Source organism: Rhinatrema bivittatum, chromosome 3 (assembly GCF_901001135.1).
Source record: "Rhinatrema bivittatum chromosome 3, aRhiBiv1.1, whole genome shotgun sequence".
NCBI classification, from domain to species: Eukaryota; Metazoa; Chordata; class Amphibia; order Gymnophiona; family Rhinatrematidae; genus Rhinatrema; species Rhinatrema bivittatum.
Window position 1 is genome coordinate 67,617,382 of NC_042617.1, and position 14,976 is coordinate 67,632,357.

At 47.9% G+C, this 14,976-nt stretch overlaps 1 protein-coding gene across 1 annotated transcript in view; it reads right to left on the reverse strand.

Annotated features, from left to right (window-relative positions):
* Positions 1-14,976, reverse strand: part of LRPPRC (leucine rich pentatricopeptide repeat containing) — a 312,777-nt gene that overhangs the window by 250,706 nt on the left and 47,095 nt on the right.

Here is a 14,976-nt window from a genome sequence, read left to right on the forward strand (position 1 = left end):
CGAGAAGCTGCCCGCAGTCTGGTTAACACCACCCTTATAAAGGCTTAATCCTCTCGGGCCTGTAAGTCTAGGCGATAGAACCTGGAGAAGGTGTGGCAAGGAGGACCACGTTGCCGCTCAGCAGATATCGATGTGAGGTAGCAGTCTAGCTTCCACCCATGAGACTGCCTGAGCCTTAGTGGAATGAGCTGTAACCTGAGAAGGTATTGGCTTTCTTGCCTCCACATAGGCTCCCATGACCACCTCCTTAATCTAACAAGCTGTGGTAGCCCGCGAAGCTGGTTCACTCTGCTTCCTTCCACCATGAATGATAAACAAGCGGTCTGTCTTACGGACCGGTTCTGAAACTTTCAAATACCACACCAAAAGTCTACTGACATTCAAATGACGGAGAAGGCGGTATTCTTCTGCGTCCTTATTTATTTAAATGTTTTATATACCGTCACTCCACGTGCCACGGAGCTAAAAGTGCATTATCACTGTGGTTGGCAACGATTGAGGAATTGGACTAAAAAGGGGTGGGAAAGTTCAGCTATCACTTAAGTAAGGTTTTTGCAAAATTGTCAAGATAAGCAAAACAATATGTACAAATATTAAGGGCATCCAAGGTTAAGCTCCTCAGTCATGGATTACACAAATCCCATCCTAGAGTAAAATCTGCCATTTTTAATCCTAAAATTGTCAAAATAATGCTCCAGTGGTGCAAACAGGGATGGAAACGAAATGGACTGATTCAAATGAAACTCCAAGACTACCCTGGGCAAGAAAGATGGAATAGTAGGAAGCCGTAATGCTTCTTGAGTCATCCGGAGGAAAGGTTCCCGACACACAATGCCTGTAGTTCAGAGATGTGACATGCCAAGCATATAACCACCAGGACACAGTTTTCAAGGTTAATAAACGCAAGGAAAGACTACACAGCGGCCGAAAGGAGGGCCCTGCCAAAAATCTTTTAATACTAGATTAAGATTCCACAAGGGAACTGGCCACCATAGGGGTGGCCGAAGTACTCCACCCCTTTCAGAAAACGGGCCACGTCCAGATGAGCTGACAGGTGGGTTCCGCTCACCTCACCCCTGAAACAGGAGAGAGCCGCTACATGGACCTTCAAAGAGTTAAGGGTCAAACTTTTATTCAAGCCGTCCTGAAAAAATTCCAGAATTAGTGGGATTTTGACAACCCGAGGGGGAGGGGGCACCACGTTCCTTGCACCAGACCTCAAATACTCTCCAGACCCGCACATACGCTAGAGACGTAGAGAACTTACAAACACGGAGTAAGGTGGCAATTACCGTTGCAGAATATTCTTGCTTCATCAGGCAAGCCCTCTCAAGGGCCAGACCGAAAAACAGAATTGAGTCAGATCCTCGTGAAGCAGGTCCCTGTGCAGTGGGAGGCACAGGGTGGTCTCCATCAGGAGTCTACACATGTCATATACCACGGACGCCTGGACCAATCTGGAGCTACTAGTAGGACTAATCCCCTGTGGCGCTCGATTCTGCGAATGACGCTGCCCAACAGGGGCCATGGAGGGAAGGCGTACAGCAACTCTTTTTTCAGCCAGGACGGTAGACCCCAGTGATCTACTATCAGCTGAAAGGCTTTGGTCTACCGTCCATCGACCTGCTGGCTGCATCTCACAGTGTGAAGGTTCCCCGATTCTTCAGTTGCAGAAGAGATCAGTGGTCCCTGGGGATCGACGCTCTCGTTCAAACCTGGCCGAAAAAAGAGTTGCTGTATGCCCACTCTCCTGGATCCTGCTTAGAAAGTCTGCTCTGACATTGTCTTTTCCTGCGATGTATGAAGCTGAGATCATGTGTAGATGTATTTCTGCCCATTTTATAAGGAGATCTATCTCCTGTAACACTTGCTTCCCTTGGTTCCACTCTGGCAGTAGGTGACTGTCATGCGTTGTCAACATTACATGCACTGCTTGCCCCTGGACTCTGTGGCTGAATTTCAGTCATGCCAATCTGACTGCCCAGGCTTCCAGGCGGTTGATGTTCCAGAGGACCTCTTCCTCGGTCCAGCCAGGTTCTTATGGCCTGGATTGGCCACTGTTGGAAACAGGATGGGAGGATGGAGCAAACATACTCTAACAGAGTTGGTTTAACGGCCAAACTGAAAAATGTAGAAGATATTCAAGCAGTTTTGTATGAGGCAAGTGAAGGGAGTCTAAGACCTTGCCTTCACACCAGATAGCAAACCACCTTCATTTAAATCCATAAGATTTTCTAGTGAATTCCTTTCTAGAAGCCAGGACTTCACCAGAAATTCCTAAGAACTATCTATCTCCTTCTCAAAATCCAGACTGTTAGGGCCAGAGACTTGATGTTGAGATTAAACCGTGCTCCCATGAATCTGCTTTAGGGAATTTCTCAACCTGACTGGATTCCTGATGACTAGTTCCAAAGACGTAGAAAAGGAAAATTGGTTCTTACCTGCTAATTTTTGTTCCTGTAATACCACAAATCAGTCCAGACTCGTGGGTTTTGCCTCCCTGCCATCAGATGGAGACAGAGAAAGTTTTGCTGACACTGCCACATAACCTGGTGTGCCACCTGCAGTCCCTCAGTATTGACCTGTACCCAAGCTAAGAAACCGCAGAACATAACTACAAGCGACCTTCACAAATGTGAGAAACCACACAAAACCTGTGCCATTTTTCAGCCTATTTATAAGAATAGATCGAGCGGACTCGCCAATTCTCCCCCACCTCAACTGGGTGGGACTATGGACTGATCTGTGGTACTACAGGAATAAAAATTAGCAGGTAAGAACCAATTTTCCTTTCCCTGTATGTACCAAGATCAGTGCAGACTCCTGGGATGTACCAAAGTTTGCTGGGACTGTGAGAGTCCCACTCAAAGTACACTTTCAAAGCCCATGGCTTCTGGGACCTGGACATCCAAACAATAATGCCTGGCGAAAGTGTGCAACAACTTCCAAGAAGCCGCCCTACAAATCTCTTGTGGTGATGCTTGATATTCGGCCCAGGATGCTGCCTGTAAGAGTAGAGTGAGTCCTTAATCCCTCAGGGATAGAATGACCTTGACAAATGTATGCCAAACCTATCGCTTCTTTCAACCACCATGCACAAAAAGATGATCTGACATCCGGAAGCTATTAATGACCTTGAGATATCACAACAACGCCCGCTTTACATCCAAAAGTCTTAACTACCTCGTGTGAGGTGTTGCTGCATCCAGGTTTGGAAAGGCCAGCAGTTCTACCAATTGACTCAAGTGAAATAACACCACTTTCAGAAGAAAGGAAGGAACCGTATGCAATGAAACACCGGAATCCGTAATTCTCAAAAAGGGATCCCTACATGATAGACCCTGAATTTCCAAAATCCTTAGTAGCAGAACAAACTGCCACCAGGAAATCTACCTTTAAGGTGAGATCCTTCATAGTTGCCCTCCTAAGAGGCTCGAATGGAGCCTCACACATGCCCTTGAGGACCAAGTTAAAGCTCTAGAGAAGACAACTTCTGCACCGGTTCGGTCCTCTCCTGGTTCAAATCTTTTGTTTTGACCACTCATCCCAAGTAAAAATAAATAATTATTCCCAAAACATAAAAATTGAATCTGGAGTTCCTCAAGATCATTATCGGCAACCCTCTTTAATATTTACCTTTTGCCGCTCTGTAAAACTATTAACAGGTCTAGAAATCACTCACTTTATTTATGCAGACGATGTACAACTTTTAGTTCCCATTAAAAACTCTCTTTCTGAAACTCTCAAAATTCTTGAAGCTTACTTATTCACAGTCAAACAATTATCATACATGAAATTGATTCTAAACCATCAAAAAACAGAAATTATGCTACTGACCAGGAAAAGTACTATTCAATTTTAAAACAAATTTTATGCATATTAATTCGGTTCCCCAAGTAAGAGACTTAGGAGTGATTATTGATCACGAATTAAAACTAAAAGCTAACAAACCACAAAATTAAAGATGGTTTTTATAAACTCCATGTTCTAAAAGTTGAAACCTTTATTAGATTTTAATGATTTTAGAACAGTTCTTCAAACTTTAATATTCTCTACAATTGATTATTGCAATGCTATGTTATTTGGTCTACCCTCAATCAGTATTAGACCCTTGCAGTTACTTCAGAATGCCACTGCAAGTGTTCTCTGAGGTGGAAAAAAATTTGATCACATAACACCTACTTTAATCAATCTTCACTGGTTACCAATCAATCAATTTCCGTATTGATTACAAAATTTTATGTTTAATCCACAAATCTATATACAGTGACAACACAGAATGGCTCAATGCTCAACTTCATTTACACACCCCAGAAAGAAACTTGAGAACAGCTAATAAAGGGCTATTAATAGTCCCTTCAATTAGATCTGCCCATCTTTCAGAAGTCATGGAGAAAGCCTTTTCTATAGCAGGACCAACAATGTGGAATCTGCAACCACCATGCACAAACTACAATTGCAAAAAGATCTTAAGGCCTTTACAAAGATGTGGAAAACTTACAACTCTTAAATTCTTTTATCAGCCATGGCATACTCACAACATATAATTGAGATAGTTTTTTGCTTGTTTCTACTTTGTATGCTTTTAGTCATCTTTTATTTTCATTTTATATGCTTTTTACTTTGTATGCCTCTTGTTTATTTATTCTTTTACTCTTTTCATCATTTTTATTTTGCAACTATAATGTTTATTGTTATAACATTGTACACCGTTAAGATTGTCCCCACAGATTAAATAAAATAAAATAAATGCTCCCCCCCTCCCACCCCTCGGAGAAAACGCACCACATCAGGATATGCAGCTAAGGCTGCTCCCTGCACCTTGCCTCAAAGACAGCCCAAAGCCACAACCTGAACACTGAGGGAGTTAAAGGCCAAATCTTTCACCAACCCTTGTTGTAAGGTCAAAATGTGAACCATGGATACTTGAGTAGATCAACACCCTGGCTCTGCACACCAATTCTCAAAAACTCTCGAGACCCTCACATAGGCTAAGGATGTTGAAGTCTTCCTAGCTTGCAGAGTGGAAATAACATCCTCCAAATACCCTTTCCACCTTAAACGCTTCTTCTCAAAAACCCAGCCATGAAACAGAAGCGAGCCTCCTGATTTGAAAATATGGGACCATGGGATAGAAGGTTTAGTAGATGGGTGAGACGCAACAGCATGTCCACTACTAGGTTGACCAGATCTGCAAACCACGGCCACAGAGGCCACTCTGGCGCCACTAGAATCACCTCTCCCGAGTGAATTTCTATTCGCCATAACACTTTGCCCACCTGTGGCCATGGCAGAAATACGTACAGGAGAACACTTTGCGGCCATGGCAGCACCAAGGCATTGACTCTTTCTGCTCCGTGTTCCCTTCTGCAACTGAAGAAGTGCAGTGCCTTGGCATTTTGCCGAGTTGCCATCAAGTCCATGTGGGGTCTGTCCCATTTGCAACATATAAGACGCATTGCTTCCTCCGGATAACTCCCACTCCCTGAGATCCAGCTGTTGACGACTGAGAAAATCCACCTGTACGTTGTCTATCCCGGTTATGTAAGATGCCGCCAATACAGTCAGATGCTGCTCCGTCCAGCAAACTAACTCCTGGGCTTCCACCCGACTCTTGGTACCACCTTGTCAATTGATATAAGCCACAGTTGTTGCACTGTCCAACAAAATCCTTACTGGTCAACTGCGCAAGAGAGGTAGAAAACATGCAATGCGAACCTCATCGCTTTTGTCTCTAACCGATTGATAGACCACAACGCGCCCTGCGCCGACTGAGTTTGATATACAGTTCCCCAACTGGAGAGATTGGCATCAGTGGTAACTTGTATCCAATTCAGAATCTCTAAGTCCACTCTGCAACCTAAGAGGTCCCATCCAAGCCACCACGAGAGACTGGAACTGGCTACCTCCGTAAGAGGTAGCGGCAGATGAAACTGCTCTGACAACGGATTTCACAGGGAGAGCTACGCCAACTGCAGAGGCCTCATGCGAGAAAACACCCAAGGCACCAGCTCCAAAGTTGAAGCCATGAAACAGAGAACCTGCAAGTAATCCCAGATCCTGGGTAATGCACTCTCTAACAAATTGTGAATTTGCCTCTGCAACTTGCAAATGCACTCCCTGGTGAGAAACACCTTCCCAACCTTGGTGTCGAAACGTACCTCCAGCAACTCCAACACCTGAGTAGAGGAAAGATGACTTTAGGACAGATTCAGTACCCAACCTAGAGATCTCAACCACTGTAGCACCAACTCTACTGCCTGCCTGCAAAGGACCTCTGACTTCACCTGAATAAACCAATCGTCCAGATACGGATGAACTAGAATGCCCTCCTTTCTGAGAGCCGCTGCCACCACAACCATCACCTTGGTGAATGTCCTTGTAGCAGTCGCCAATCCAAATGGAAGGGCGCAAAATTGAAAGTGTGTCACAAGGCTCACGAGCCTCAGGAACCACTGTTCCATGTACTGCCTTTGAGCGAAGTTTACTGTAAACTGAGGTGATCTGTATCTCATACAGGAACCGTGGTATATAAAAATAATAAATAAATAAATAAATCAATAAATGATCAGACAGTTCACCATGTGCAAGTATGCCTCGGTCAAATCCAGAGAAGCCAAGAACTCCCATTTGTGTACCACTGCCATGACTTACCACAGAGTCTCCGTTCGAAAACGAGGAACTTTGAGAGCCACATTTACCTTTTTTAGCTCCAATATCAGATAGGCCTCCTCTTTTTTTTGGAACCACAAAATAAATGGACTACCTTCCCATCCCCCACTCCTCTGTGGGAACGAGAATAGCTCCCAGCATCTGTAAGAAGGTAATGGTTTCCTGTACCACCTGCCTTTTTGCAATGGAAGCACAAGGGAAGACCATGAACAAGTCCTTTAGTGGACGAGCAAATTCTAAAACGTAACCTTCTCTTATCACACTTAAGACCCACCGGTCCGTCGTGATCTTGGCCTACTTCTCGTTAAAAGAGTCAACTGACCCCCTATCGCTGGCACCAAGGAGTGAACGGGTCTCGCTTCATTGACTTGGCTCCACCGGCACCCTGACGGAACCATCTCTGTTTGGCTTTCGACCTCGAAAGGACTGGTTCCAGGACTGCTGTCCCCCAGTACCTTGCCTGTGGGCTCCACCCAAAGCCCTACTCTACAGAAAATGTCTATTCACCCTAAAGTGAGAACGTGTAGGAAAGGATCCTTTTCCCGCTTTCGGCTTATCCTCCACCAATCTATGCCCTTTTTTCCCCCTAGATGTTTCATGAGCTCTTCCAAGTCTTCTCCAAAAAGTAGTTTTCCTTTAAAAGGTAACACTCCTACCTGAGACTTGACCAAACGTCCACCGACCAGTTTCGTACCAAAGGAGTCTCCTGGCCGCTGACATCATGGTTCTGGAGGAAGTCCAGATGAGGTCATATAATGCATCTGCTCCATAGGCCACCATCACCTCTAGCCGCTCAGCCCCTGAAGCAGACATCGCAAGCATAAAACTGCTGCAAACCGCAGCGCAAATGCCTAGGGCAGACACCTCAAAAATCTTTTTGAGATGGACTTCCAGCTTCCTGTCCTTCATATCTTTTAACGCTGCAGAACTGGCCACCGGAATAGTCTTCTTGGAGACCGCAGAACATGAGGAATCCAACTTTGGAAGTCTTAACAGCTCAAGCGTGTCCTCTGATAATGGATATAACTTATTCATCGCTCTGTGAACCTTTAAGCCAGTCTCCGGAGTATCCCACTCCCTGACCACTAACTTCCTGACTGAATTATGGAAGGGGAAAGCTTTGCTGGACCTCTTAAGCCATCTATGACTGAGATCCACCTCCTCCTGATCAGATTCTTCTCGCGGAAATTTAATCCCCAGCTCCGTAAGGACAGAGGATCAGCAGCCATAGCTCTTCCCAGTGGAAAAGATGAACCATCTTAGGATCATCCCCCTCCACAGCTGGGGCTTGTCCCAGCCCTTCCTCAGAATCCTGACCATCTGGAGAAGGCTCTGTCTCAGAAGGGTTGTCTGCTGAAGGATTTCTGTCCTCAGAATCCTCTGAGGCCTCGTCTGCCACTTCTGAGTAGACTTACCAAGGACTCGCTGAATCCTTGTCACAGCATTATTCTGCGAAACTCTGGATCTCTTCCTCGGCCAAGAGCCCAATGACCCCTCACGCTCCTTGGCTTTCCTGGCCAAGCACGCTTTGTGCAGCAATAAAACAAAAAGCCGATGAAAAAGCTGCAGGATCATCAGAATCCTCCCCCAGGAGGTCCTCATCCTCCCCTGACTGAGACCCCTGGCCCTCCACGAGGCTCTGATCAGCCGGGGACAGCTGAAGAAGGAGATCCCCCTCCCTCCCCCCACAGCTTCAGAAGGAGTCATGAGGAAAGACAAAATGGCCACCGTTCCCTGCAATAATCGGAAAGGGGCCTGCTGCTGCAGTAGAATTGCTTGTGAGCCTTCCAGGCTCTCGCTGCTTCCCGGACGCCGCTACATGGCATGTCTAAAGCCTGCCCAATCGCAAGTGCAGGCAGCTGCCTAAAGGACTTTAGCAGAAAAAAAATAAATCACCACGAGAGCCACTGCCGCGGAGCCCCTGTAAGGCTGCTGCCCGGATCTGCACCCCAGGACAACACTGACAGAAGAAGGGCAGACTCCACAAAATCCTCCTGGGGGAGAGGGAACTGGCACCAAGCTCTAAAAGGGTCCCCAACCCACTGCTCATCCATCTCAGTATCAGGAGGGATGGCCCCACCAGGACCTGCCAACCTCCTGGGAGGAAATCTTCTTTAAACTTTCTATATCTTTTTTGTTTTTCAGTTTCCAGACTGTAGGTTTTGCACATCTACCATCTGCTGAGATAGAGAAGTACTAAGGGACTGCAGCTGGCACACCAGGTTATGTGGCAGTGTCAGCAAACTTTCTCTATCTCCATCTGCTGGGAAGGGAAGCAAAACTCAGGAGTCTGGACTGATATGGGTACGTACAGGGAACCAAGATTTGTCTTGGTCAATAAGGTATAATGAACTCCTTGGTATATACCCTTTCCTGGACAGACCAAGGGCCTTGGGTATGAAGCCCCTGTATATGACTTCTCCAGCCCAGCTGGAAATACCTATTGTCAAACAATTCAGTGACAGGAAATTTGGAAGGGAACCTGAAGATCAGATTAGAATATAAGAATTATCATACTGGGTCAGACAGAGGGTGCATCAAACCCAGCACCATTTTCAACAGTGGCCAATTCAGGTCAAAAGTACCTGGCAGGATCCCAAACAGTAGATAGATCCCATGCTGCTAACAACCAGGGATAAATAGCGACTTTCCCCAATCTATCTGGTTAATAACATTTTATGGACTTCTTTATTAGGTTGTAAAAGAAGCATAACGAGTTAATTTAGTTCCATATGAGAGAGAAAATATAGTTCTCTTTCAGTCCCCCTTTTTCTCTTCTAGTATGAGGTAGTTAAGATGGTGAGAATGAAGAAGTAGGATATTAAAGACAGAAAGTATAACTTACTCCATTATTATGTTTAAGGTCAACTCATAGCTTGTTGGATGAATATTTTTGCTAGAACAGATAACAGATACACAGTACTGCTTAAAGAAACTACAGGCTTATGGGCTGTAGGTGACTCCTGCTTTCTCCCTGCTCTCCTCCCCCCCCCCCCCCTGCTAGCCCTCCCTGCCTCTAACTTGAAGTCTGCAAGCTTCAAGGTCACGAGCAGACAGATACTGAGCACAAAATAGAAACAGAATTTAATTAAAAGCATAAGAGCATCACTTACTTGAAGCCACTAGCAGATTAAGAGTTAAGCCCAGCATAAATAGTTTGCAAAAAAGATGAAAGCTGAAACATTTGGCAACTTTATAGACACATTTGTAGCTTTTGGGGCACACACATTCTTTTAACAGTTGTGATTACTTGTTACATGAAACATGACTTTAGAGATATATATGCTGATTGCTGGTTATTATTTTGGGGTGTTTTATAGAATGTGTTAGGTTTAGAGAAAGTGAAAAACTAGTAGTCTTACTCATGTGAGAAAGAATGTCTAGACAATATGGTGATTAGAGGCAGTGGACAAAGACAAGAAGACTATCATCTTTAGAGAACACACGCAGTAAGCTTTTATCTTCAGTAGCTTGGCAATATTTCAGGAAAGTTAGTAGAAAGAGATCCCTTTCTGAGCATGCTCCAACCAAGTACATAATATACAGATGCAAGGTGGAATGGATAAAACTGCTGATCATAGCTGAGCAGAGAGAGAGAGACAAAAAAAAAAAAAAAAAAAAAAGACTTAAGTCTTCGTTATTGTATATTTGTTTGCTTTTTCCCAAGCGTTCTCATAAGGGTTTGGTTTTCTACATGTATTATACAGAAAATATAGCTTTTCATTGTTTCACATAACACAGTGTTATTTTCTTAGTTTGTTTGTGTTATCCAAACTACAAGACATATCTTATTCCAGAACCCACTACAACTTCTCCTCCAGAAATTTGTCTAAACCTTTTTCAAACAAAACTATACTCGCTGCCTTTACCACATCCTCCAGAGGAAAATTAGGTTCTTACCTTTGCTAATTTTCATTCCAGTAGTACCATGGATCAGTCCAGACAGCTGGGTTATGCCTCCCCTCCAGCAGATGGAGTCAGAGAGAAAACTGAAAGCACCCCCTAGATATACTGGTGTGCCTCCTGCGGTCCTTCAGTATATGTGATATCAAAGCAGAAGCACTACACACAAAGTCCTTCCACAAAAATTTTTTTTTTTTTTTTTTTTTTTAAAAAACAGTGACCAGATCAAGTAGCCACGTCCTTGAAACAGGTAAAAAAACCAGAAACAACAAACAGGACACCACAAGTGTACAACAAGAACGCTATAAAATAGCAACCGGCCCCATGACACTGAGGCGACCGACACAAGACAGAAACTGCAATGAAAACGACAGACTACGAGCGGACTCCCAGAAGCACCAAGGGCGGGCGTCTGGACTGATCCATGGTACTACTGGAATGAAAATTAGCAAAGGTAAGAACCTAATTTTCCTTTCCCAGTACGTACCAGGATCAGTCCAGACAGCTGGGATGTACCCGAGCCGCCTTAACTGGGGTGGGACCCTGAGAGTCCCGCTCGAATCACACTGCTCCCAAAGGACTCTGCAGGAGGTCCCCGGACATCCAGGCGATAATGCCTGGAAAAAGTATGCCAGGATTTCCATGTGGCCGCCCTGCATATCTCTTGGCACGAAACCAAGTGATTCTCTGCCCATGAAGTCGCTTGAGAACGCAGAGAATGAGCCTTAAGTCCAGCGGGAACAGGCTTACCACAGCCAACATACGTGGACGCAATAGCACTTTTCAACCAGCGTGCAATCGTAGCTTTGGACGCTTGAAGACCCTTCCTGGGTCCACTCCACAACACGAAAAGGTGATCTGACTTTCTAAAGTCATTCGTAACCTCCAAATAGCGTAAGAGAATCCGACGGACATCCAAACGCCTCAAGTCCCGACCCTGAGCAGACTGTAGGTCCTCGTCCGAAAAGGAAGGTAATTCCACCGTTTGGTTGACATGAAACGTGGAAACCACCTTAGGTAGGAAGGAAGGAACAGTTCGTAGGGAAACCCCGGACGCCGAAATGCGCAAAAACGGTTCCCTGCAAGAGAGAGCCTGAAGCTCCGACACCCGACGAGCCGAGGAAATGGCGACAAGGAAAACAGTCTTAAGGGTGAGATCCTTCAAAGAAGCCGCCTTAAGAGGTTCAAACGGAGCCACACACAAACCGCGGAGTACCAAGTTCAAGTTCCAAGACGGACAGGGAAGCCTGACGGGAGGACGCAAGTTTCTAACCCCTCGCAAAAAACGAGCCACATCTGGATGACTCGCAAGGGAAGAACCTTCGACCTTACCCCTCAAGCAGCCCAAAGCCGCCACCTGAACTCGAAGCGAATTATACGCCAACCCCTTCTTCAATCCATCCTGTAAGAACATAAGGATATCCGCCACTGACGAACGTCTGGCCGACGTACCTGCCGTGTCACACCAATCATGGAAAACCTTCCAAACCCTCGCGTAGGCGAGAGTAGTGGAAGATCGACGCGCCCGAAGGAGAGTAGACACCACCGCGTCCGAATAACCTCTCTTCTTCAACCGCTTCCTCTCAAAAGCCAAGCCGCCAGACAAAAACGATCCGCCAGATCGAAAAATACTGGACCCTGCCGAAGGAGATTGGGAAGATGACCGAGACGCAGTGGGCCGTCGACTGCCAAGTTGACCAGATCCGCGAACCACGGGCGCCGCGGCCATTCCGGAGCCACGAGAATCACCGGACCGTGATGGGACTCTATGCGCCTTAGCACTTTCCCCACCAGCGGCCACGGAGGGAACACATAAAGAAGAATGTGACGAGGCCACGGAAGGGCTAGCGCGTCCACCCCTTCTGACGCGTGCTCCCTTCTCCGACTGAAGAAGCGTGCCGCCTTTGCATTTTGACGAGTCGCCATGAGGTCCAAGCGCGGAGTCCCCCAAAGCCGCGCGATGAGAGCCATCGCTTCCAACGAGATCTCCCATTCTCCTGGATCTAGGTGCTGCCGGCTGAGGTAATCCGCCTGAACGTTGTCCACGCCGGCGATGTGGGTGGCCGCGAGACGCTCTATGTGCCTTTCCGCCCAGGACATCAACAGCGCCGCCTCGGACGCTACTGCTTGGCTTTTCGTGCCTCCTTGTCGATTTATGTACGCCACTGTGGTCGCATTGTCCGACAGAACTCTTACTGCTCGTCCGCGTACCAGCGGAAGGAGACAACGCAAGGCCAGGCGGACCGCTCTGGTCTCCAAGCGGTTTATGGACCAAGTCGCCTGGAGTGCTGACCAGGTGCCCTGGACTGCACGGGACTGGCAGACCGCACCCCAGCCCGACAGGCTGGCATCCGTCGTCACCACCAACCAAGACGGGGGTTCGAGGTCCACCCCCTGTAGGAGATTGGCCGGAATCAACCACCAAGAGAGACTGGAGCGAGCCGGCTCCAGCAAAGGCAATTCCATCCCGTACTCCTCCGAGCGGGGATCCCAGCGAGATAGAAGCGCTCTTTGTAACGGACGCATATGCGCAAAAGCCCATTGTACCATTTCCATAGTAGACACCATATGACCAATGACTTGTAAATAATCCCAGACCGTGGGAATCTCGAGCTCTAACAGACGTCGTACCTGAGTCATGAGATTGAGCATGCGTTGCTGCGGAAGAAAAACCTTGCCCATCAAGGTGTCGAACCGAGCTCCCAGGAACTCCAGCTGTTGGGTTGGTTCGAGTCTGCTCTTCGCGAAGTTGACTACCCAACCCAACCTCTGCAGCTGGCGCACCACTAAGGAGACCGCCCGGGTGCATGCCTCGTGCGACTTCGCTCGAATGAGCCAATCGTCGAGATAGGGATGTACCAGGACGCCTTGCCGGCGGAGGGAAGCCGCTACCACCACGAGAACTTTGGTGAACACCCTCGGCGCGGTGGCCAACCCGAAGGGGAGGGCGCAAAACTGGTAGTGGTCCCCCATTACCATGAACCTCAAGTACCTTTGATGCCGTTCTCTTATTCCGATGTGCAGATAGGCCTCTGTCAGATCCAAAGAAGCCAAGAATTCTCCCTTGTGGACGGCCGCAATAACAGACCGGAGGGTCTCCATCCGGAAGCGGGGCACACGCAACGCCTTGTTTACTCCCTTGAGATCCAGAATGGGTCGGAAGGTGCCCTCCTTCTTGGGCACCAGGAAGTATATGGAATACCGACCCGTCCTGAGCTGGTCCCAGGGAACCGGAACCACCGCCCCCAGAGCCTGTAGATGGGCGACCGTTTGGGCTATAGCTACCTGTTTTTCTACGGGCCCGCACGGCGATACCAGGAAGAGATCCCGGAGGGGACGTACAAAATCCAACTCGTAGCCGTACCGAACCACGTCGAGGACCCATTGATCCGAAGTAATTGCGGCCCACTCCTCCCAGAACCGGGACAACCGACCTCCGATAACGGGCACGGAGGAGTGGGCCCGCGCACCTTCATTGTGCGGGCTTGATGGCAGGAAAGCCTTGGGAAGAGCCTCCACGTAGAGGCCTCCTGCCACGAAAGGAAGAAGAAGACCAGGCCTGGGATCTCGTCGTCTGCTGCCGCTGGGAGAAGGAACCTCCTCTTCCCCCACGGAAACGCCTTTGTCCACGAAAGCGAGCCCTGGCGTTACCAAACGACCGAGGTTGCCGAGGCTTATCCTCCGGCAGCTTGTAAACCTTGTTGTCACCCAGATCCTTAATGAGCTGGTCCAGCTCGTCGCCGAACAGCAACTTGCCCTTAAAGGGAAAGGAACCTAACCTCGCCTTGGAGGTGGCATCCGCCGACCAACGACGGAGCCACAGCAACCTCCTGGCTGAGACCGCCGAGGACATAATACGAGCCGATGTGCGCAACAAGTCATACAAGGCATCCGCTGTATAAGCGACCGCCGCTTCAACACAATTCGCCTGCTCAGCCTCACCCGGAGGTAGCTCCTGCATGGTCAGCAGCTGTTGAACCCAGCGGAGGTTGGCCCTCTGTACAAGGCTGCTGCAAGCCGCCGCTCGGACCCCCAGTGCCGCCACATCAAAAATACGCTTTAATAAGACCTCAAGCTTGCGGTCTTGGAGGTCCTTCAGCGCTATACCCCCCGTCACGGGGATAGTCGTATGCTTGACCACAGCCGTGACAGCCGAATCTACCGCGGGTGTCTTCAACAGTTCCAAAGAATCCTTAGGTAAGGGATATAACTTTTCCATGGCTCGATTCACGCGCAGGGAAGCCTCTGGCAGTTCCCATTCCTTCGAGACAATCTGCAGCACCTTGTGATGGAAAGGAAAAGTCTGAGGAGGGGCCCGAAGCCCTGCCATCGCGATATCCCCCGTGGACGAGTCCGCCTCTTGAGGCGGCGTCGTTAATTCTAGCTCCTGCAGCACGTGGA